Below are 26,092 nucleotides of genomic sequence, written 5' to 3'. Positions count from 1 at the left end.
CAACATTAATCGCAACAGTTAAATTCCATCCTTCCGCTGTTACCAAAAGCAGAAGTTACAAAGCTTTAGCAATGTCATGGTGTGTCATATTTTGAAAGCTGATAACGTTTAATGTTCGCCAAAAATGGGACATTTGGAAATAAAGGCAACAGACCTAAAGCAGTCCTTTGAGAGTTTGAGATGTCAGTTGATTAGTGAACGTCTTACAACATTAATGGCTGTGACCTCACGTCAGTCTTTCTTCATTTTTGTGGATGGTTTGGATGTTTTTGTGTAACTAAAATTGTTACTCAAAGTCATGTCTGCAGCAATTTTTTTTTTTTCCATTGCGCCTTAGCCTTGAATGAACAAAAACGCATCTGACATTTTTCAGTACCAGTCATTTTCATCTGGACAAGAGGGCAGTTTGATTCGTTCAATACCTCACATCTGACTTCGGCAGGTATCTTTATGTATCGTAGCTGAAGTCGTCAAAGGGTGTTGCAACGGCTTCGTCTTCAGTATTATATGTTTTAAGACTCTTCTGTTACGGCACTTCTAGAGTCTTTTGTTTAATCTCTGGTCTAAAATAAATGGCACGATATATTTTTTCTGAAACTAATGGGCACGCTTATCTATACTTTTATACATGTACAGTATATCATAATATAATGTATGGACAATGCAGTGATTACTCAGGCAATCAAACACACCTTTACTTGAATTAGCTTTTAATCATCAGATATAAAACGTACATAAAATGAATAGGGTATCGTTAAAGAAGGCTTTTAGATACTTTTGGGTGTAAAAGGTAGGTGAATGATTGTGCTTCTTTCTGTCTGCAGCTGAAGCAAAGCATCGAGGTCCATGGGACTGCTTTCCCTTCAGGCAACGATTTCGAAGCGACGGAAGGTGAGACACGGGTTAGCTGCCTTCAGTTGCGCCCCCCGGGTGTCCTTGGCTGCCAGTAACCCTCGAGTTTAGCATCTGCAAAGAGAACGAGAAGTAGTCCGTCCTAGAATGAAGCGTGGTAAAAACAGCATTCTTGATGTGACATTTGCCTTTTCAAGGAATTCTTTAATGCTAGTTGAAGTCATTCATAAAGAATATTTGATATTATATTATATATACATATATATGTATATATGTATGCATATATGTGTATACATATGTATATATATGTACATATACAGTATATATTATATATATAAATATATATATATATATATATATATGTATATATATATATATATATATATATATATATATGTATATATACTGTATGTATATATATAATATATATATATATATATATATATATATATATATATATAATGTAATATATACTGTATGTATATATAATATATATATACATATATATACACATATATTATTGTATATTTAATATATATACATATATATATATATATATGTATATATATATATATATACTGTGTTTTACATGGGGCAATGGTATGTAGGCCTATATATGTGTGTGTGCATGAATAAATAACTACTTTTGATGATCTTAAAGAATTGGGAGTTGTGCTACGACTATCGTTCAAGGAAACAAATGCTTTACAAATTTTACCAACCAGTTGTATTCTTGAGTAAGCACATTTTCCCTCTTTCTCTGGCTCACTCCGAGAATAATATCCTCTTGCTCTCTCTCTCTCTCTCTCTCTCTCTCTCTCTCTCTCTCTCTCTCTCTCTCTCTCTCATCTGCGTGCCTATCATATGTAAGCTATTTTATCCTCAATAACATTCACACAGCCGTTTACTTCTCTAAATCAGAGGGAAGAAAATAGTCAGGAAATATTAGACCTTGTGATTTGGAAGCTGAATTTCACGAGATCTGGAAGAAAGGAGCAAGTAGACAATATACATTCCGGTAAAAAAAGAAAAAAAAAAGAAAGGCAATGGCTATGGTAGTTGTAACGTCTTTTTAGAAATTCAACAATTTGAAAAATATGATGAAAATTACGCTGAGGTAATGAAACTGAATGCCATAATTTGCGATTTGTATGCTCTCATACTCTTCGCAACTCAAATGGTATAACAAACTTGTTTTGAATAAAATCGACCTGACGTAAATCAACATATTAGCAACATTCCTAATCACATGCCTAATCAGTAATCTTACCTCTTTTTTTTTTTCATGCTACCGGCTTTTATTGATTCAAACCTGCTTTCCTCAAACCTGCTTTCCAACAGGAGACCGATATTAGGCTTTGGATGTCGAGAGAGGGTAGGGAAAAATACGTGTTTTCAGGCATCAAATACCAGCTTTCACCTTTACAGGTTTTGATTAGCAATGACCTGTTTTCCCATTTCCACTTGACCTTTCATTCATTTCATCAAAGCGGCTGAAGGAATTTTAAAACGATCCGAGTTTCGACATCAGGTATCTGGAGGACAGAAAAAAACCATTATTATTGTCAGCTTCTCAAACTCCTCACGCAGAATTCCGTCATGGCGGTCCCTTTAACATATAACTCGCGGGAGACAAAATGACGAGCGAGTTTTGAAAAAAAGAAAACCATCCTAATATTATGCGCTTAGATCCCTTGAAAAACAACAATCGCTTTAATAAACCGTTAATTTTTAAATTATTTCCTTTTACGTCTCTGATCCGCAAATTTGAACAGTATATGAATTAAATAAATAATATCATGGCAGACTTTACCACCTTAGTTAAATCTTGGGACTCCATTTAATCAGTGTGAATTAATTTCTTCCAAAGAGGGAAACACTTCACCTCCATTGGCAAACTATAAAGAATATTACAAAAAATTATCATTCTTATTCTTCTTCAATGATGGATAGCAAGGAAAAAAACATTTTTGATAAAGCAATATCCTACAGAAAAATTAAAACTTGTTTTATTTTCTAGAGTGTTTGGGCTCAGAAATTTATAAGAGCTTCATTATTTTTTTTGTTGTATAAAAAATATCTTTGTATATTTGCGGAGACCTTGACAACTTAGCAAGAAAATGTTCTTCTTTCCAGAGATGTTGATCATTTCGAAAAAGGTTAAATTATTGTTGGGATATGCATTTGGGAAAATGTTATTCGCAGATCTAAAGCTTCCTGTCCTGTGGACGATTAATATTCCAGTTTCAATTAAAACTGATGCAAAGTTTATAGCTTTTAAGATGTAGCAATTTTGCTAGTTAGGAGATTTGTGTGTATAATAAGGTAACTGGAGAAGAAATTAATATATATGTATATATATATGTATAATGTATATATATATATATATATATATATATATATATATATATATATATATATATATATATATATTAATTACTTTATGGAAAAAGACGCGGTTGCAAATAACCTGAAAAGTATGTAAATCATTTTTGTTAAATACACAAGGTAAGAAATGAATCAGTGCCAAAGACATCGCCTTTTGCCGTCAAGAAGAACTTTCGTCCAGACTTATAGTATTCTAACCTAGCATAAATCAAAGAACTTTGGGCTAGAGTCCTGGCTTCATCGAGGGTAATTTTACTAACCAATAAACGAGAAAAAATTGTCTTTTCAAACTGGAGGCAAAAGATTATTCCCTTACAGGTGAATGATTTCGAAAAATCACTTTTCTTATATTTGTAACTGATCCGCAGCGCAGGTAAAGCCGCCATGTCAGTGCAATCATTGACTTCTAATCATTTCAAGGAAATGGGATAAAGACCTTTATCGCCCCGCAAAATGGCTTAATCTCCCCTAAAAGCTGCCTTTCAAGAGCATCACTCCTTTCTGTCATGTTGTGAGGGCTTCGCCGGGCACGTAACATGCCATATCCCTGGAATCATCATCATCACCATCGTCATCATCAGCAGCAGCAGCCTTGAGGTATCCATCTACGCGAGGGTAATTGCCCACTAATTTTCCATCCTCCTCCAGAGATATTCCTCCCTCAATCACCCAGAATTTTCCCTCCTCCTAACCATCTGGTGCGTCCACCGCCAGCATCAGACGGGACAAATTCTTACTCTTCTCCCACTGCCTCCTCCTCGTACGTTTTTTATCCTCAGGTAGGTTGGTTCAATAAATGAATCGTTCAGCAGAACCAACGCTCAGGCGATGGACCATAGTGATATTCTCATCATAGCCGTCATAAAAATCATCATCTCGCGCCGCGAACAACCGCCTTCTATCTCACACCTTCAATTCGCCTCTGCCCATCTCCCTTACATGTGCCCATTTTTACGCTGCTTGCCCGGAATGACTGCTTTGCCATTTCGCCCGTTTGCCCTCCCCTTCCCCCCCTTCCCGCAGCTCTTGTCCTTCCAGGCAATGGCAGGCGGCCTGTTGCCCTTCATCTTCGCTATTCGTCGCCTCTATAACGCAGTCGCCATTATCGTCATAGAATCACGCACCTTGTCACTGAGAAAGCAAAGAGGGAGACCCAGGGTCCTGGGACCCCCTCGCCCAACTTCCAGAATAGTGTCGAGTTCCTCCAGTGACATCGGAGATGGCTATCTGGTCAGCGGTGTCATTATAAGATGTCATTAAATCGACTGTAATCATACCCTGTCCTGCCCCGCCGCGTTCTTCAGGGGGGGGGACCGCCCGGGTGTGTTAGGGGCGGTATGTTGCAACGTTGCCACACTTCCATTATTTTTCCTGTACATTTTCTTTTCGATTGTGTTTTTGAATACGGCTTTTTGTGACTTGCTCTCTCTCTTTCTCTCTTTCTCTCTCTCTCTCCTTTTGTTTGGTTTACATTCGCGACATTTCCGAGGGAAAAGCGCGTTTATTGGAAGGCCGGACACAAAAATCGCTAACGAAGTTGGATGGTCATCAACAGATGAAAGCGAGCGCAGTCAAACGCACAAAGAATGACTAACTAAACAAAGTGAATCTAACATTAGTGCTCAGTAACCCATCGGCCCGAAAAAATGGTCTGACGTTGACTCTAACACAAGAGGTAAGAGAGGCATTTCACTCGTCTATTTCCACCGACACAGACATCCAATTAGAATAAATGATTACGCAAGTAAAAATGAAACGGGGAAAAAATATATATCTATCTACCTGACGAAAACATTGAATATTCCGGCACTTTATTCCGGCTTTTGTGCAGGCTTCTTTTTTGGGGGCTCGTATTTTTTATTTCATTTTTTTTATTTCAATCTATCACTTTTTGTTTCGAAAATGTCCAGCGATTGTTCCCGGCCCTCATATTTCTTTACGTACATATATTTCCCTTACCTGGGTTTTTATGCTTTTTTCATAATTTTTCTCGTTTAGCTTTGTTTCCCATTTTTTTGCTTGTGTCGTCATCGTCGATTTTTTTTTATCTTGACAGTTCTCTCTCTCTCTCTCTCTCTCTCTCTGTTTCCTTTATTCGTTTATTTCTCCTTATTCCTTATTTCTCGATATTCCTTATTTCTTAGTAAAGTACTGCTTCGGCCACACTACCATCGCCCTAATAATGCCTAAAGCATCCCTTCTCTCTGTCGTTTCCCTGCCTTTCCTTTTCCTCTTCCCTTTTCTCCCCACAAAACCTTCATTCTCCCCCTCCCCCCTCCCTCTCCCCCTCCCAAAACTTTTTCCCTTTGGCTTCGCCGACATCACCTTCTATACCCCGTCATTTGTTTCTTGCCTTCGATGCAGCCCTTAAATGACCCTCCCAGCACCCAGCAAGTGTCGTTCAGCCGTGAAATCTTCCACCCTTGAAACACTTACAATCATGATGCGCCGAAAGGAAGTATGAAAAAAAAAGAGGAGGAATAAAGGAACAAAAAAAAAAAAATAGTGAAGGGGAAAAAAAAAGGACAGGAGGAATTTGTTCCTCTCAAGAGGTTGATTTTAGTCCTAATTGTCTTCTTTCACCATATGACGCCTCCGAGCCGCGTTTCTGGATCGTCGCTGCTCCTCTGTTTTATGTTTTTTTATTTATCTGCTTTTTTTTTTGCTCTCATTCTGGCCCGTGACAATCTGTGTATATACCTGAACTGGTACCCTATTTAATTTTGCTTTTATTATACTTTTTCTTTAGATTTATGTGCTTTATTTTAATATTCATTCTCTTCTGCAGTTGCTCATTTTTTTTTCTCAAATCTTTATCCAGGCTCGTGGTATTATTAGTACTTTGAAAGAACTGAACATTTGGCTTCTTCAGTTCACCTTAGAGATTCATTCCACTCATGGTTCTTGATTTATTTGCTTTGAAAAATACACTGTTCCATTTGTTTCTTTTCAGTTCCGGAAAACTTCATATGCTTTAAAACAGCTTAAGTTTTATTGCCATTCAAAATCCTGTCGTCACTTAATTTTTGTTGCCTGCTTTACTTTAACACTATCTCAGGCACTTGCGTATTGCAGAGTTACAAGTCTTGAGGATGAAAGTCTGCTCATTTTGTCAAAAACAACTTAAACATTATTATTATGACTTGGAACTTTTCGTCTCTGTTGCTGGTGGCTTCAACTGAAGTTGACACATACTGGCTAGGATGATCAATCTTGAAGTATTTTACGTGTCTAATGAATAGGATATTTTTGCTCTCGCGAGGCCACTTCGCTTTCAAAAACATGAAATCTTGGCTGAAGGTCACCTTCAGTTTTTTTACGATCTTATATTTTACGTATTCATGAATTCTTTACGGAAGTAAACAAAATAATTATCTGCCGTTAAAATCTACTTTTCATTTTAATCATATTCTGCAAAACCTTCGGGAAATTTTATTCATATTCCGCAAATCCGTCATAAAGTAGTTTCTTAACTTGATGCGAAATATACAGTTTGTCTTTATACGGACATTATATTCTCTTGTTATAAGCCGAAACTCCGAATGAGGGTCTTATTTCAGGTAAAACAAGATGTCTAGAATAATCGATTGAACAGATCGTAAGAGACCCCCTGAGTTTTTAGTCTGGAAGAATGGTGCTTGGTGCTTGCAAAATATACTAAAGTTTGCATGAATTTTAAGACAAGGTTGGTCTGATAACACAATGTTTGAGATCTGCATTTTTTTAGTCATAATGTCAACGCAGTCTCTCTCTCTCTCTCTCTCTCTCTCTCTCTCTCTCTCTCCTCTCAGAGATGATAATATTTAACTGGATGTCGTAACCGCATTCAAACATTTTCTCAGAATTTAGTAATGACAGCATCTAATTCAAAATTACGTGAATTGCCTGAGAGCATCGTGATACCGGCCGCTCGCTATACTGATTTTGTACCTAGCTCTAAGTTTTTTCTGTTTTGTTTTACGAATTCAAAGCTTTTGTTATTGCAAGACTCTATGATCCGAAATATTCAATAATAAATAATGAATAACTTGGAGAAATGTCGTTAACTTAGTTGAAACTCCTCAATGAAACTGCAGGTCTCTTTCCAGCATAGTTTTAAGATCTAAGTCCTCGTGCTCAATACGATTTTTTATCGATTAGTTTTTAGTATCAGAGAACATGTATAGTTTTTGAAGTATGCCTCATTTTGCAAGCATTCTTTTGATTTTCCTTATTATTCTTAAAATTCACAGAGAAAGCTTGAGCATGAGCATGAAAAAATTATTTTTATGGGTTGTTTGAAAGTTATACCCTCGTATTTCTTCTGTGATGACATGAAATTTTCTCATGGTTTTTAATTCAAAGCTTTGATCTTTTGAAAACTTAACTGAGATATGAGAGAGAGAACCTGAGAGAGAGAGAGAGAGAGAGAGAGAGAGAACGAACCTGAAATAGGCTAAAATTTGTCGAGACGAATTAGTTGAAATTTTTTATTACTCTAATAAAACATTTCCTTATAGACCGGAAAAGACTATTATTAGGTAAACAAAGGAATTTTTCACGCTATAGGCACCTGAAAGTAGATCTGACGAACAAAATACGTTGTGACGTAGATAAAGAAAAGCGATGAAAGGCCATTTTGCTGGCTTTCGATGGTCTTTTAAGTAGGGGAGGAATGTGAAAATCAGTTGACGTGATTGGCCTCTGGATCTTTAAGTTAAGTCAAGTTAAGTATATCTTAGTTTTACCAGACCACTGAGCTGATTAACAGCCTCCTAGGGCTGGCCCGAAGGATTAGACTTATTTTACGTGGCTAAGAACCAATTGGTTACTTAACAACGGGGCCTACAGCTTATTGTGGAATCCGAACCACATTATAGCGAGAAATGAAGGATGATTAGCGTATTGGCGAGTATTGTTTCCTTCTCCGTCTTGTCATGATTAGCATAGGGAGTATTTTGAACTGAGTTCGATTCAGCTCTGCCTCTTCTGTGCTAGATTTTACAGTCTTCCTGCCTAAGCGCCATGTATATATTTGTTTCTTGCATTACCTTAATGTGCATTTAATTTCTCTTCTATACACTCCTCTCTTTCCCATTCTAATGCCCCTCCATATGATTGTTTTCTTATTTTGAATAATAATAATAATAATAATAATAATAATAATAATAATAATAATAATAATAATAATAATAATAATAATAATAATAATATACCAAAACGACTCACTACATAGCCTACTAACTTTTCTTTTAATAAGCTCAAATGAAGTGCTCCACTACGACAGGCAGGTGAGCAGGTGAGATTACCTGTCGTAGGGGAGCAGTTCATTTGAGCTCATTAAAAGAATAATAATAATAATAATAATAATAATAATAATAATAATAATAATAATAATAATAATAATAATAATAATAATAATAATAAATTTGTCAAGATTTATGGCTTCGTCCACATAGTTCCTAAAGACTAGATCTGTATCCCCATTTCTTGCATTATTTTAGACTTATGGGGCCAGTCGTAAATAGTTATATATAAGGTAAAACGATTGTCAGTCTATGACCGTATCGTTAAACACAAACAGTTAGGAAACGCTGCTAAGAAATCAAGAATTGCGTTTTATTAAATACCTATGATCAAACTGAAACTGCTGCATCCACTGAAAAGATTTTCTGCAAATATATTGCTTTTGTTTTCTGTTTTGCGATCAAGAAATCTCAATTATTGCCTGTCACATTAGTGTGTAAGATATTCATTATGAAATCTTAAAAATGATAGGCATATGTTCTCGAAGGAGTTTTAATTCTGTCATCATTATACATATTCTAATTTGTGTTAATTTTTCTGAAGAGCTAAAATGCGGAGGGGAGTTTCTTACTTCCCTGCAGTTTATTTATACTCGCTCATAAATCTAACCAAAGGTTCATTTTAACGTTCTTGTTCTTCGCACTATAAATCACGATCTTATAAATTCGCATTTTATTTCGAAAAAAAAATATCTCCTTATGAATGAGAATCATAAATTAAGTTGTATGAAGTAGTGTCCCTTGACTGAAGTTGGAAATGGACACTGATGATATATTACGAGACAAGTAAAGTAATCTTTCTACGAAACAAAAGCCCAGTCCCAACTTCCTTGTCAAATGGCTTCCTCGATCTGTTCTACCAATTGTGCAACCTGGTTTGGACCGAAACACACAATACAGTTATATATAATATCACTACGTAAATGTAGTAAGTAAAGCGAAGTGTGAAAGGCTGCTGAAGTCAGTGTTTCGTACGTAAGGAACGACGTCCAAATTAGAAGAGTGAACTGGTTTGAGATCAATAGCGTACGGTTCTGCAATGATGGTGACAGTTACGGCGAGCTTTGATGGGGGAACTCTTCCAAGGAAAGGATGGGAACAATAACGACCCATTTATGCATAGGAATTTTGTTGGCAAAGAGAAGTTCTCAGTTCAATTATAAGCATGACTGTGAGATTCGTGAAATTCTTTTGTAGTAATTTTCACAAAGTTTAATTCTCTCTCTCTCTCTCTCTCTCTCTCTCTCTCTCTCTCTCTCTCTCTCTCTCTCTCTCTCTCTCTCTCTGTGTGTGTGTGTGTGTGTGGAATATAACATACTGAATTCTTAGTTTACTTTCAATGAAGTCCCATTGAGGGTCGACAAACATCCACTCTAGAACAGTGGTTCCCAAATTTTCTAAACTCCTGATGCCCCCTGTGGTGATATGTAATTCTTATTATTCAAAAAGTGAACTCCTATTCACGTGGAGGAAGCCTAAAAGGCCATTAACTTGGTTTAAACAAGCTTCCAGAGAACACAGACGTACACACAAGTATTTTCAAGTATCCATATTGTATATATACCGTATGTATTAAATACTCGCGCACACACTCATACTCACACGCTCTTGCTACAAAAAATTCACCGTTAATAACTCATTCTCGAATTGCCCCCCTTAAATTCAAATTACCTTCGCCCACGTTGGGAACCACTACTCTAGAACGACGTAAAGAAACAAATCGCGGAGAGAACGACCTCGGAACACGTCGTGACGTGAGACATATGATGAATGCGAGTGGCAATCAATATTAGTATGGTGAGTGAAAGGAGGATTTGATGAGTCTGGGAATTAACGTTATTAACCTCCTACGCCTCAGAGACATGATTTCGACCCCAGCAGCTTAGAGAGAGAGAGAGAGAGAGAGAGAGAGAGAGAGAGAGAGAGGTGAACGGAAAAGGGGGTCGTCGGCTGGAAAGCTCTAATGACTTTCATAATTTCTCTATTAGGAAGTGGCCAATTGATATCTGCTTGTGAAACATTATTACCATATGATTTAAGTCCACTCTCTCTCTATCTCTCTCTCTCTCTCTCTCTCTCTCTCTCTCTCTCTCTCCTTCCTCAAATTAGCTTTAATCACAGTTTCCCTTCCTGAATTACGTGCTTGAGGAAATGAGTTTGCACAGTAGTTTGACGGCAGTGACTACCAGACTGCTACCCTTAACAAGTCTGATATTTAGAAATGTTTAAGAATATTGGCAAATGATAAAGCTTTGTACTCATGATTCTGATGTTGCTTAAAACCCTCACGGAAACGAAAGAAAGGACAAGTTATTTCTTGGAAATGCCAGTAATTTGCTCTAATTACCGAGGGTTACAGGAATAGTATCAGTCGAAAGTCTCCTAGGTTGCAATTAATAAATATAATGTAGTAGTAGTAGTAGTACGAACGGTTTGGTTCCGTAACAAAGCACTTCCGATTAGTCAACCAAGAATAAATTCTGGCGGTATTAACCCGGTATGTATCCACTTACGCGTTACCTCCGAGGTGCTAGTACTAAACGTGGCGGAAGCTCAGTGGGACGCCATGTTTAGTACTAACCCCTCGGGGGTTAAAGATATCGTTTATTGATATATAGAAATATATAGAAATGGGTGTATATAATACTTTGATCCCCGAGGAGCTAGTATTAAATGCGGCGTCCTATTGAGCTTCCGCTATGCTTTAGTACTAGTACCTCGGCGGTGATGCGCAGGTGGATACATGCCGGGTTAATACCAATTTTGACAAGTATTTTAACGCAGAATAAGTTAACGTCATAAAAGACAATTCAGTTCATTTGTTAAATAATAGTCGAGTGGATATTTAAGGATGCGTGTTCTGTGACTTTTGTTCGCTAAAAATGCTTGAAAGTCGTTTGAAGCATTGATCAACAAAACTTTACAACTGAAGGAATGGGATTCAATTTGAAATGACGGAGATCTTATCATTCGAATATATACCAATGAACTTCCCTTCTTCATGGTAATCGTGCTATTTCCTCTTGCTTAAAATCCCCAAGCTACTCGGTTTCCGAGCTTTTGTGAAGTGAGAACGTACCCCAGTAATTTCCGACAGTCCATCTTCTATTGCATTCCAAGAGAATGGAAATGTCCCAATGTTCCTTATTAGTTTCACTGACTTTAATCTTGTTAGGCTCAGTATTTTTCAATAATAAAATTCGAGTTTAAACTGTCATGCCGGTGCCAAGCCTGGATTAAAAGTGTTAATGTCCCTTCCTTATAAATTACCAAAATGGTAATTAAACTCACAAGCGACCTTAGTTGTTTGGCACAAACGGCAACAGCCCTAGACACCATTCCAGTCCGAGTTCCTTGGTTTTCGGCCCTCTTTGCATAGTAAGGAGGCACTGAAGAGGAAGCGGCATCTGGTGCACTCGAAGTCTCTTCGATGTTGCAACAACGACTCAAACACACGAATTTCGTAATTTGGTGAGAAAAGTGTTTCTGAACTCAGAGCATATCCCAAAGGAAAAGGTGACGTGTATCCAGCACTTCTACGGGGGAGCCTTTCTTACGTTGTTAGTCAAAAGACCAGATCAATTTATGCTGTGGTAAATATGATGTAGGTCATGATAACAGATCCTCATTTCAAAACGCACACTTCAGAAACAAGCGTCTCCGATGTCGCTGAGCAACCACACACTACCTGAAGGCCGCCTGAAGAAGAAGAACAGGACATTTCATAATTAGGAAAGAATTTTTTTTCTAGCATTATCAGCTTTAGGTATTCGGCTCAAAGTTCACCTTGGAATGATACAGTAGAGAAGACGCAATAGCTAGGCTCGTTGATGGACTATATTAATGGTATAGGTCACCAGAGATATTTATGTTGCTTTCATGAAAAAGTCTCCATAAATTTGAGTTAAATCTATAAAAGAAATCTGAAGTTTTTTATTTTACATCCAAACCTTCGTTGCTAAATTTCTATTATTTTTGGAGGGTAAATTCGACTATGAGGCAGATGGTTGAAGATCGATGTTATTAGGGTTGTTGTTAATGTAAATTGTGTTTGAAATGGAGAGAGAGAGAGAGAGAGAGAGAGAGAGAGAGAGAGAGAGAGAGAGAGAGAGAGAGAGAGAGAGAAATTGTGATGCTAAGAAAATAAAAATATAAACATTTCTTGAATTGCCTATAAAAATATTTTATACTTAGAAGAAATAACACAAACGTACAAAAAAAAGAATGTCGAGTAATGAAGAAAGAGAAAACAATCTCTCCCCGAGGCGAGATCCGTGTACCCTAGCTTCAACGACCGACTAAAAAAAGAAAAAGAAAAAATGACAACTCTTTCTAATCAAATTATCCCAGTCAACAACAATAAAATTATCTTGTGACGTCACATCTCATTTCCCGCCGACATTAACGTAATTATACGGTACTGACATCGCCTCTCTGTACCACCACCTCCTCACCCAGCCAGCCACATCCCTCATCCATCCATCCATGCATCCATCTATACAGCAATAATCCAAAATCCTGTTTTTATGATATCCCTGTTTTCTCCGGGAATATTAATTTTTATCAATTTGGTTGCACTGACCTACGGAGAAACTCTCATTTATAATTTATTTTATTTGTAATCGGTGTAATTTACTTTAGGAGGAGGGGGGGTTGACTTAAAGGTGGGTGGGTGCTACCGTAAGGGGTTGAGGATTGCGGGGTTGGGGGTAGACTCACAAAGGATCAAAAGGTAGAATTTCGTAGGAGCGGAAGCGCCCAGTCACCGGAAAAACGCTCGGGCCCCGCCCACACGTTCCGGGCTTACTTCTCTCTCTCTCTCTCTCTCTCTCTCTCTCTCTCTCTCTCTCTCTCTCTCTCTCTCTCTCTGCTCTTTTAATGAGTTTCTAAACTGTTCTCACTTTTAATAATCATTTAAGATAGTTTTTCAAGTCCAGCCTTGACAAGTACTCACGTTCTTTAAATTATATTTATCAGTATTGAATCAAATTAAGTTCAAATCTTTAGACAGGTATAGGAATAACGACTTAATTAGTAATTATATTTTACCTCTTAATTAATCTTCTTGGATGAGTATACGCTCGAAATGCGTATTTAGAATTTACCACCGGATTAGTACATAATTCTGATGTAACTCAATTATTTCAGGTCTTGCCAGTGGTCAGCACTAGTTTTATTTCCTCTCAAAATGAATGTGGTGTAAGCCTTATCTTATATTTATGGTTTCCAAGAATAAAAAAGAAATCGGGTCTATAATGGAAGAAATTTTCTAACTGAAAGCGATTAAAAACCAAACGTAATTTCGTGATGTGATATATTGATAAAGTTTTTAAGGCAAAATTCCTCAAAAAATATGAAGAGCCTTTTCCTGTAATTATTACATTTCATCAATCCATGTAATAAAGATTCTTAAGATTGAATAAGTTAAGTATACCTTAGTTTAACCAGACCACTGAGCTGATTAACAGCTGTCCTAGGGCTGACCCGAAGGATTAGACTTATTTTTACGTGGCTAAGAACCAATTGGTTACCGAGCAACGGGACCTACAGCTTATTGTGGAATCAGAACCACATTATAGTGATAAATGAATTTCTATCACCAGAAATAAATTCCTCTAATTCTCCATTAATAAGGCCGGAGACTCCGAACTTTCGGGCCCTAGCGAGTGCTACTAACAACTCAACCGACGCGTCCAACGAGGAACTTTAAGATTGAATAACCAATGTAAAATTTTACATACTAGCTCAAGAAGTTTGTAGAATTCAGTTACAATAAAATAATAAGAATCATCCCCTGTCAGTGTTTTTTTTTATACAAAATTTTTAAAGCTATGTTTTATAAGACAATTCTCGTTACTTCAGCCGAGTTACAGCCATTACAAGGATTTCCTCATTTCCCGGTAGAAGCAGCTCTACTCCCTACCATTCGTCAGTTTAATGTTGGATGGGAGCAGTTTAATGGGGAGTGTAATGAATTTTAAGGGAGATTAAGCGTAGGAAGTTGAGGGAATTGAGAGGCCGAGGGAGAATTATAGGTGCTCTTTTATTTTAGCTTGGTAATGCCTGGCTTTCATTTATATAACTTCATTCAGGTTGAATAAAGCAATGTGAGTTATTACTTTTATTGACGAATGGTTGCCACATAGCTACACCTCTTGTGCATACGCGCACATGTACATTCTGTATGTGTTAAACGTATTTTCATTTAAAGAGATACGCGGGACGGAAAGATATAGAGAAACTTTGAAAGATGGACCTCGAAAAACAGAAGATCGATGAGAATTCCGAAGCTTCGTAACGTTGCATGTTTTCTATGTGTGCAGTAGATTCAAAACTCGCCTGCTTTCTCTAGTATTAAATAAGGATCGGAAATTGAAGATGGTAAAGGCTGGCGAACTTTCGCATTTTTGAAATTTGTTGTATTTTCGAGTTATCTCATGCTTAAGTTAGGTTTTTGTGGTCCTATAATAGTTCTGTTATTTAGCTGCCTTCCTATTTATGCAATTATGTCCACCGTCTAATAATGCAATACGGTACGATCATTACGCTGTTTATTGATTACTGATATTTACTGCAAGTCAACACACAGTCCTTAAAATGATCAGACACTGCGTTCTAGTAAGAATCTAAAAGACAGACAGACCTACTCGAGACTTCATCTTAACAGTGATTTACATGAGTTCTAGTTTTGCCAAGGACTGAATATTTTTCCCAAGGACTGAATATTGTTCCCGTTTTGAAATCTCTACTAAAGACACGCTCTGCAGAGCCAATTATCTGCACGTTCACCACTCGGATAATTATTCTGACATTTATTTAAGTAGTTCTTTGCTCAATTTGAATGCTCTTGCTTAACATGATTCGTGACGGGGATTCATAACTGAAATCTCTTGGTTTTGATTTCTCGTGCATTTAAAGGATTTCAGAATACCTGAAATCTGATTCAGAAATGGGAAATAAAAGTCCAGAGATACCTTGATTTATTGAGTTAGCTTTCAGAATCTGTAATATACTAATTTTGAAATAAAATGTTATAGTTACAAAACCTCTTTATTCTGGGACGGAATTTCAGATTTTTCAAATCTTCCGCAGAATTCTGAAATCTACAGATATTTGTGGGCAATGTCAGAAATGTTAAATTTCTTGATAATCGAAAGGTAATTTACAATTTCGGATTCTATGGATTTTAGAATGATTTCAGTGTGAAACCCCTTGATTCTAGGTGGGGACTTCAGGATTCTGAATTCTCGAAATTTATTTCTCCAGCACTTAGCTTTACTTGGCGTATCTTCTATAATTCATGTAAAAAAAAATTACCTCCTTGAGACTTAATAATTTTAATAAAGCAAAAAGGGCAAGTGTTAAGGTCAGGTTCCTTCAGGTAAAGACAAAAACCACCGCGGATTTGTTCAAGATCATCATTTCAGTAATGGGGATCTTTTGATTATTTAAATAGAGCTTAAAGGACACGGTGAAAGTTTAAGCCAGTTTACTAAGGCATTTTGTAACGGGAGCTGGGGGAGGGGGTATTCTTTGTCACTTCGCTGTAGCATGATGGACAAAGCGAACGCTATAGACAATTCAGATATTACGAAAAGTGACCAGAGTATGTTTAGTAATAGTTTCGAACACGAATCTAAAATGTCTAATATTACACAGCGACATTGCAGTTCACTTGGAGAGTTTGGTTTGCAACAACATATTTTGCTTTAGAAGTGTTAATTGCTTTATCTTGTGAATATAATAGTGTGTGCGTAACTGAAGAAAATGCACAATCAATAATTATCATTTGAAATTCATAGTTAAGGAAAGTTTAAGCACTTAAAACAAAAACAAAAAAAATGGAAACTTCTAACACTACATACACATTCTGTAGATGACCTTTCCACACAGAATCTAATCATCCTAAGGATTTTACTAAAGGTTTTCTAGTAAATGTTTGAATATTGTAGGTAACCATTACAGTAATTATCTAACGCTGGTGACCCCTTGCTTGATTCCAAGTGAATTGTCAAGATGGTACGCAATGGCAGTAAACGTATTCTTGGTGACGGCTGTTCGGAGTTATTTGATGTGCTTCATTCTGTATACCTTTTTGATTTATAGTTGTATAAGTGTCTAGTAATTTTGCTCCATGCAATAAAAAGCGTCGACCACAGCAGTACAGTAAGTACTGCAAGAGACAGCCAATGAAGAATTAGAGGAATTTATTTCTGGTGATAGAAATTCATTTCTCGTCATAATGTGGTTCGGATTCCACAAGAAACTGTAAATCCCATTGCTAGGTAACCAGTCGGTTCTTAGCCACGTTAAATAAATCTAATCCTTCGGGCCAGCCCTAGGAGAGCTGTTAATCAGCTCAGTGGTCTGGTTAAACTAAGATATACTTAACTGCAAAAGACAAATGCGCATACATAAAGTGCTCCTATAAAACGTGGCTATAGAGATCCGTAGAGTTCTACAATTTAACAAACTTGAGTGAAGTTGACTTGACGGTGGTCGCTACGTGCCGTTTGCCACAAAATCGTGGTATTTTCATTTTTGTTCCCAAATTTTCCTTTCAGGCATTTCCTCCTTAACCCTTCTGTATCATTACCCGCTCTTTTCATTTCCTTTTTGCTTCAGCCCTGTGCGGTCATTTCCCTGAAAACTTCTTTGTCGTTTTTCGTAATGTCCCTTTAATTGCCGTCTTCCGTTTTGGTTACACTGACCTTTTATCTTTTATCTTTTGCGTCCTACAAACCCTCCCTGCAACGTGTTTTAGTTTCGATTTGTTTTGCTCTTTTGGTTCTGGCGTTCTCCTTTTTCTCCCTCCGCTGAAATGGGATGTGTAAGGGCGCAGTTTCTTCTTTGCGTCTTCAATTTTTCATTCAACGTATCATGTATTCCCTACTCCCCCAGCCCCCGCCCCCCGATCTCTCTCTCCATTATTACGATTTAATTCACTTTGCTGTTTAGATCGCTTATCGAATTTTAACAACTTGAACTCTTGAATAGCCCCTTTAGTGTTTTTACATTTCATTAGACAGCTCAACGTATCGTGTGTGTTAATTTACCGTGGATTTCATTTATGTTAGTGTACAGTAGAGACTGGCCTCGTGCTCGTTCACTAAACTCACCTGTTTTTATGCCTCTGACCTTTTAGCCTTTTATTTATTCTACTTATGGTGACACTCGTCATGGTTCATGTTGGTTCGCATTACAGATTTAGCTTTTATTCAAAGGAACTTGAGTTGCACATAAGGTTGGATTGATACTATGGTATTATTGTAATATCAAGAATTTTAACTTCATTACTGAGCATTTTTACATACGCTTCATCCTCGTCTTACGTCAGTTCGTTTTTGCTCTAATTTATTACTGATGGTGACATTTCCGTAGCAGATATTTCCTTCACTTACATTGTTTTGTATGCAAATGGATCTATTGAGAATGTTTTTTCAGTCTACTGTTGAACGTTTATTTCCGGAGTCTTGTGAGAATTTTTTTTAGCTGATTTAGTGTTGAAATAATATCATCTGCGTCTTCGTGTGCTAAAGTGATAAAAATTTGTTTTTGTTGGATGCATAATAAACCCTCAAATTACATTACGATCGTTAGGGGCAATTAATGAATTTTGGGTTGTGTGTGTTCTGCTTTCAAAACATGGCTCCATGTCCAAATAGTCTAATATTAGATCATCACATTATTAACAGGAGAAATATCAAATAAGTGAGATTTGCTTCTAATTCTTCTCGCTATATAAACAGTTCCACAAATTAACAGTTTACAAAATACTGATCATGGTTCACGATAGCTCCTGTTATCATCTTCAGTACCCTTGCGGTATTGAACAGTAAAAACGTTTAAATAACGTGAAGATTGAAACAGAAATGTCACTTGACGGATTTTCTATCATCAACTGGAAGGTGAATGGTGCCGACCTTTTGTTTAATCAAGAAACAAAACAATAAGTCCGTAAACGTGTGAAAAAAGAGGTGCAAACGGCACGGAAGATGGAGGTCTGGGCTTCACACTATATCCCCTTCTTTATCAGCTGATCTTGAAGTATGATAATGATGTCCCTTGTATCTCCAAGCTGTGGAAATCTTCTAACATTTCTATTCCTCACATTCAGTAATCCTCTTTTTTTTTTTTTATTTACAGTGAAGATCTACCGCTTCCTTTTGCAGTTACATTAACCCTCTCTCTCTCTCTCTTCTCTCTCTCTCTCTCTCTCTCTCTCTCTCTCTCTCTCCTCATTTTTTCGTCCTAGACCTGTTGCCAGTAGCTAATTTATAATGGCATTTCAGATAACTTCTCATTGGCAATTGTTTTTTCGTATTTCACCAGCACTGAATTACGACATCATTCATATTATAAGAATAGTATTACATGTGTTACATTACAGGCTGAAATTGTTTTGTTTAAGGGGATGGAAATAGTGAATGCAAAAGAAATTTTTTGTCATTAAAATCATTCCATTCTCTCTCTCTCTCTCTCTCTCTCTCTCTCTCTCTCTCTCTCTCTCTCTCTCTCTCTCTCTCTGGTGTGTATAATGGCTTCATCAGTCTCTGCACCTGTGTGTCTCCGCAATTTTTTGCATGCATGCGCAAGTAAACACGGTCATCGTGCATTTAACCGCAAAGGAACTTTTGACGAAGTTCTGATTCAAGTTCCCGTTGCTCTTTCCTTACTTTCTCCGCAAAAATATAAACCGGACAGTTTATTTCTATTAGTTTTCATATTTTCTAAGTACAAGTATAAAAGCCAAACAGAAATAACGCAACAACGAAAAATTCCAATGAAGCAAAGCTTGTGAATTGGCTTGTGACCCGTCGGGCGGAAGCGGACACCGGGGAAGAAGGCGGAAAAATGATGGCACCCCCACCCAACAATCCTCGGGCGCTGAAGTGTGACGTCAAAGAGACACTCCCTATCCCCATCCCCCCCAACCCCCTCCCCCTCCCCTTCCCTCCCCTCTTCCACCAACAGCCCTGCTTCCGAACCCCCTTCTCATCCTCTCTTATTCCCGTTTTAGCGTCCTTTTTGCCTCTCTCCTATCCATCGCCTCATATGTTCTGTCGAAACCGGGCCATGAAATGTCTGGTCCTTTATTGATTTTATATTTATTTTTTGATGGGACTCGAGATTTTTGGAAAATATTGCTGATTAATTTTATCGGCTCTGAATTAAGCTAAAGTGTCTGGTTCTTTATATAAAAAAAAATTCATAAATTTTTTATCTAAACATTAAAAACACTGACCTAGTTTATTTATATTGTTTTAGTAGAAAGTAATTGCGTGTTAATGGTATTCTGTAGGGGAACAAGATATTTCACACTCATTTATACGTGCACCTGTCATTTCCAAAGTATGAGCGTCTATATGTAAATTTACGTTTCTTTTTTTTCCACAAATACATTTCCGTTCTTTAATTAAATACCTAAATGATGAACATTTCGCGGCCTTTTCAAGAATTTCGAATTTCATGCCAGCAGTCTCATCTGTTGCATTACAAAGGGATTTCCTGTCTCTTGTGTATTTGCTGCATTATGGTCGAATTTTTCATTTATTCTGTAATTTTGAACGTGCCAACCTTGTTTCTTAGTACAATACCTGTATAGTTCCTGATGTATGAAAACTTTTTTCAGCTATCAAATTAGTTAATATATTTTGCCGAGCGTGTACATTGTAAATCAAAGTACGGATACGTATGAACACTGACTGTTTATAAAAATGGCCATTGAAGCAGATTTCAGATTACATTAAGTTCTTTCTTCTTAGTAACACGATGGGAGGTTACAAGTGCATGGAACTGCATTTGTTAATCTACACTTATGTAGGACTTTTTCCATTTCATTTATGCTCAAACCCCTTAGAATAGTTATATCTTTCTAAGGTATAAGCAATGATTCCATTTCTTCGACTTGTTGACTCCGGAATGAACTAATGGACAAGTAAACTATGCGCCGAAGTTTCTTCGGCGCAATCGAGCTTTCTGTACAGTGAAAATGTTGTATGAGCCGCGGCCCATGAAACTTTCACCCATGTCCCAGTGGTGGCCTGTCCGGTAGCGTTGCCAGACGCACGATCATGGCTACCTTTAACCTTAAATAAAATAAAACTACTGAGTCTAGAGGGCTGCAATTTGGTATGTTTGGTGATTGGAGGGTGGATGATCAACCTACCAATTTGCAGCCTTCTAGCCTCAGTAGTTTTTAAGATCTGAGGGCGGACAGAAAAAGTGCTGACGGACAGACAAAGCCATCTCAATATTTTTCCTTTACAGAAAACTAAATAGGAAATGTATAGCCTTCAAGTTCGAAACCACTCCATTAAACTTTGATATTTCATTAACTCTACGCAACCCCAGATCTCACATACTTACAGAGCTACCCTCGTGTTTTGTTTGGATAATGACACTACCTTAATCACAAACAAACCAATCTTCTTAACCAAAGACTTTATTCTCCATTTGATCTCTCTTGTCAACTAATCCAGCCTGTTTACCTGCAGTCTTTTTACTTCTATATTGCTCTCTTTTAACGGTTCGTTTTACCGTATGCTTTAAAAGCTTCAAGTTAATCTTACCGCTTTGTTTGCTATTTGATTTTTTTTTTTTTTTGCTAGCGATTGAATGTCCTTGAAAAAGCTGTAATCTGTTACATGTGCAAAAACCTAGCAACGAGCATCTCACCCTCTGATATTGTTTGGCGTTTCTTACGTTTAAGCTAAGTGCTGATAACCAGAGGTTTACAACGCCAGACAACTTAAACAGCTCAGTCAGTTAGTCGTGCCAGACATGAGTTTAATACATTTATTTGTATATCTGCGACAGAACACGAGCGCTCCAGTCGCTAAATCGATCAGTGATTGCATTTATTTTACGGAATAGATACGAAGTTCAGTATTCAAAAACTTCCAGTTACACTTTGTGAAGACATTCTCAGATTTTGTCGTCTAAAATATATTCTTAGAACAGCTTGAAAAGTTCTCTCCACATCAACTTATAACTAGCCACTATTCATTACACACTCAACAAAAAGGTTACCTATTTCAACCCAAATACATTCCTTAAGATATCCTCAACTGCTTTAGTAGCTTCGGCTATCGTTAGTACGAAAAAAAAAAAAATCAAAATCAAACGACATATCAAATTAAAGGAGAGGTGGATAAGAACCATTGCTGTTTATATTCTTTTGCGTGGAAACAGACCTTCTGGTCAGGGCATTATTACATTATATAGTGGAAATAATTCCAAACATAGCAGTTAAAGCAAGCTGCAAGAAGCAAAAGCTAAGCCCACTGAATTGTTGACTTTCGTGTATTTATGAAAACACTTGTGGATCCAGGGGCGGGGCGGCACCTGGGCACGTGGCCCCCATGAAAAACAATGACAAAATAATAACATTGAAGATTTAGATAATAATTACATAAATGAGAAATATAAAAATTGGAAAAAAATAAAAAAAAATCTAAAATAGAAATAAAATTTGGAGAAAAAATAACATTTATTATCTTAATGGATGATAATAGTGGATTCGGTATATTTCCTGATAAAACAGGCGATTGTCTACTTTGTATATATATATATATATATATATATATATATTATATATATATATATATATATATATATATATATATATATATATATATATATATATATATATATATATATATGAAAAAATTGATGCCAATTTGCATAACCTTTCTTTCTGGAACGCTAGTGTATGAAATCGCGCTTTTTTTTTTTTCTCTTACTAATCATATTCCCCGTTTTTTATAACTAGTAGGGGTTAGTGCCGTCAGTGCATCTCACTGGGTGCACTGTAGGCATTACTAAAGGTCATTTGCAGCGTCCTTCGGCCCCTAGCTGCAACCCCTCTCATTCCTTTTACTGTACACCATTCAGATTATTTTTCTTCCAACTAACTATCCACCCTCTCCTAACAATTAGTTCATGGTGCAACTGCGAGGTTTTCCTCCTGTTACACCTTTCAAACCTACCTACTCCCAATTTCCTTACCAGCGCTGAATGACCTCATAGGTCCCAGTGCTTGGCTTTTTGCCTAAACTCTATGCTCCATTCCATTGCATTCCTCCTCCCCCTTAGTCACCCTATTTGTCACTCTCATTGTGTCGTAAGTGACCGTTGATATTCCATACCTTTGCTCCTTGCCAAGGCCGTCGTAAGAGATGTAACATGCTAAAGTTGTATTATGTAATTTTAGGTTGTATCAGAAAGGTACAATCTTTTCTGAATTTAGCAAATAATAAATATATATATATATATATATATATATATATATATATATATATATATAGCATATTATATATATATTATATATATATATATATACATATACATATATATACACATATATATACATATATATATATATATATACATACATATATATATATATATATGTATATATATATATATATATATATATATATATGTATATATATATATATATATATATATATATATACATACATATATATATATATATATATATATATATATATATATACATATATATATACATATATATATATATATATATATATATATATATATATATATATAAAATATACACAATAACAAGCTTACACACGCAGATGACCCAGCACACAGACGCAGATATATATATATATATATATATATATATATATATATATATAAGATATATATATATATATATATATATATATATATATATAATATGTATGTATGGTTATGTATATATATATTTATTTTTATACACATATATATACATATATATATATAAAACACACACATATATGTTTATATAATTATATAAAAATTGTCACATACTCCGGGCATTTTCTATATTCACAAATCTCAAGCTGCAAATATCGTTTAATACCAAATTCACTGAACCTTGGAATAAACACCGGAGGGCAATTTCTAAGTGATAATTGATCATTCAACAGGTGGACTCGAACCACTAAATGGTTTGGCAACGACGACTTTTCGGTATTGATCGATAGGTAGATAGATAGATAATATTTATACATTATTTTTTTATATCTTGTACAAGTACCCCTAAAGCAGTTTCTGATTGTGAACGAGTGCCCGATGATGTTTATGTAAAGTGAATGCGTTCGAGCTTCGTTGACAATGCGAAAAACACATTTTCCGTCGTGAGAACAACTGTACAGAAGATATTTTTTCTAACATATTTTGTGATAGTTTTACTCTCCGTTGCGTTGCATGCTTCGCCTTACTTGAGGATATTTTGCGTTGAGTGATTCCTTAGAAAATATAATTGAGTGGCATGTTGTGGTAAAAAGGGTCAATTGCAAATCATAAAATAACATTACTTTATCGAGTTAAATATTAAACATAAAACTGAATTCTATTATCACCATTCTCACTTGCCACTGGTACCATTACTGCTAAAAAAAAAAAAAAGGAACTGTTGTATAAAAACAAGACGAGTAGCAAAAGTGAAAGAATTACATTCCTTTGAAACTCACTTTGACTTAATACACCACGAAGTTCCCCTTTAGCTTGTAAATGTCAACACTTGCGTCCCCGATCCCGACCTATTCCCACAAATCAGCGGAATTTCGCTTCTCGTTTAATCATGTGATTCGAATGTTTCCCCTTCTCAAATCGGGATTCTCCCAGAGATTTTAGTTTTATTTTCCTTCTTTCCATTGATCTCAGTGTAGTCCTAAACCTTCACATTTGAAAGTGTTACTGCCATACGTTTTTGTTAAATTTTTATTCTGCTTTAATTTAGAAATAAAACTGATTTTCTAAAGTTCGGGTAAGATTAAGGGAGATGAATTGCCAAGGAAATTCACTGAATGACAGTGCTCTTGTGAGTGAGAATAAAGTCTGTGTAAATAAAGAACAGAATATTATGACGGAAGAGTCAAAAAGTGGGAAAAGGTATATAATTCTGCTACGAAGAAAAATTCAAAGTTCATTTCTTCTATGTAAGAAATTAATTCGAGACAAAACTTGCCCTTCAGTGTTGCGAAGATGAATCCTCCTTTTCAATAGTTTTTATTCATTTTTTTTTCTTTTTTTTTGAGAGCCAGGGTGCAAGGGAGTGAGACCTATGAACCCCTAAGGAAAGCTTTGCGAAATATACGTAATAAATATCTTAGCTTATAAGACAGAACTGAATAAACAACATACACCTCAGAAATAAACTTAGACGAAGTTGATAATTGAAATACTACTTCATACGTTACGGGATTTTTATATCGAGAGTTCTTCAAACGCAATTACGATATTAGTTTTGTAATTCCCTCATTCCTACATTTAATGTCTCATTTCATAGTCTATCGGTCATGATTCGTCTCCCCATTTCATATTTTTTTTTATTTTATCTCTATTTTGTATCCTTGTGCCATTCCCTTCATCTATCCATCCTTCCCCTTTGGACCTGTCACCCCATCCTCTTCCCGATCTTATAAGGGAATGATGACGATCATAATCCTTCGCTTGTGTTTACGACAAACATATTTGGAGAAGATGATAAAACTTTATCTGATGTCGGGATTCCAATTCAGGTAAGAGACTTATCATTATTACCTGAGCTCAGGTGTGCGATGTCCATTTATTTCAATCACAAGTTGACACGTCGTAAATTATGTTCTCTCGAAATTTGCTTCTCTGCCTTAATTGTGTCTATCTGTACGTACGCGCGCATGCCTGGTATCTGCAAGTGTGTTGGTAAATGATTTTTTTGGCGTGTATATGAAATTGCGTAGATGTGCATGGTAAAAAGAAAAGGTATATCTTTCTCTCTGAGTCTGTGCGCTCTTATGTTTGTGCTTTTGTATCTGTATACAAGGCCCTATCGTATAAAATACGTTATCTAAGGGCGTTGCACGATTGATCATAATACGTAAGAGGAAGTTGATGATATGGAGACTGTTTCCTACGACTTATTTCACATATCGCTGCCATTCTTGAGCGAAAACCAGTCATTACCAAAGTAAAATCTTGGTAATGATAGATCATTGTTCGGTTTCCACCAGTTGACAGCTAATCGCGTCCCTAATGGCTCGGCAACCGCATATTTTATGAACAATTTATATCACTCAAACGTCGGATTATTCATTCGCTTCATCACGTTGCCAGGAGTCCCGTCTGGTGAATATCCTGCGACTCCTTGAAGACTTTCATGCCCTCAGGGGTTTTCCCCATCTGTTTTTCCCGTTTAAAATTGGCATTTTCCCTGAAAGGCCTCTTGTCTTGCCCCGTGCATGCTAGCCGCTTTTCGCTTGATTATTTGATAGAGCGACGGCTCCTCACAACAGCGCCTTCTTCGTCAGTTGTCAGGTATCAAACGCAGGGGGAGATTCTCGTCTCGGCTGGTCGCTCTTAGTCCGCTTCGAGTCCTGAGGCATCCCATTGGCCGTCCGGTAATTAGCTGTGATCACATGACCTCCAAATGCTGCGTGGGAAACCAAAAGACGTCGCTTACAGAAATGTAAGAAATTATATTTTTCTAAAAGATAATCATTCGGGGCTGGGTGTTTCATTCTTTTGATAGATCCGAGGGTGTGTTAGGTTACGCGAAGGATTATTGC

The 26,092-nt window shown here is 36.5% G+C and overlaps 1 long non-coding RNA gene across 1 annotated transcript in view; it reads right to left on the bottom strand.

Annotated features, from left to right (window-relative positions):
* Window positions 1-699: 699 nt before the first annotated feature.
* The window catches only part of LOC136833519 (uncharacterized), a 56,495-nt gene continuing 31,102 nt past the window's right edge, over window positions 700-26,092 (bottom strand). The window contains exons 2-3 of the long non-coding RNA XR_010851490.1: window positions 2,123-2,387; window positions 700-966 (exon numbers count right to left, since the gene is read on the bottom strand). This is a non-coding gene — a long non-coding RNA (uncharacterized lncRNA). The remainder of the gene's footprint in view (window positions 967-2,122; window positions 2,388-26,092) is intronic.

The sequence above is a fragment of the Macrobrachium rosenbergii genome, chromosome 51, assembly GCF_040412425.1.
Source record: "Macrobrachium rosenbergii isolate ZJJX-2024 chromosome 51, ASM4041242v1, whole genome shotgun sequence".
Classification (NCBI taxonomy): Eukaryota; Metazoa; Arthropoda; class Malacostraca; order Decapoda; family Palaemonidae; genus Macrobrachium; species Macrobrachium rosenbergii.
Note: the sequence above shows the minus strand (reverse complement) of the source record. Positions and strands in the feature narration are given on the sequence as shown.